Genomic DNA, 514 nt, shown 5'->3' on the forward strand with positions numbered 1-514 from the left:
TTATCGGAGGATATTTCCTTTGGCCCTATAGTCTTCAAAGGGATCCGAAATATCTGTTCTCAGATTCCAGAGAAATAAGGCTAGCAAAGACATCAACGAAATACAGATGTAACTCTGTGAGATGAATTAACAGAACTCTAAGCAGTTTCTCATAAAGCTTCTTTCCAGACTTCATCTTAGGATATTTCCTTTTTCACCGTGACCCTCTATGGGCTTCCAAATATCACTTTGCGAATTCCCCAAATCTGTCTTAGCGAAAGTCTTCTTCAGGGGAAATCTGTAACTCTGTAAGATGATTTCACAGAACAGAAAGAAGTTTCTCAGAAAGCTTCTTTCTCTTTGTTATCGGCGGATATTTCCTCTGGCCCTATAGTGTTCCAAGGGATTCGAAATATCTGTCTCAGATTCCACAGAAATAAGGCTAGCAAAGAGATCCACGAAATACAGAAGTAACCCTGTTACATGAATTAACAGAACACTAAGCAGTTTCTCAGAAAGCTTCTTTCCAGATTTC

Source organism: Mandrillus leucophaeus, unplaced genomic scaffold (genome assembly GCF_000951045.1).
Source record: "Mandrillus leucophaeus isolate KB7577 unplaced genomic scaffold, Mleu.le_1.0 Scaffold63, whole genome shotgun sequence".
In the NCBI taxonomy this organism is placed as follows: Eukaryota; Metazoa; Chordata; class Mammalia; order Primates; family Cercopithecidae; genus Mandrillus; species Mandrillus leucophaeus.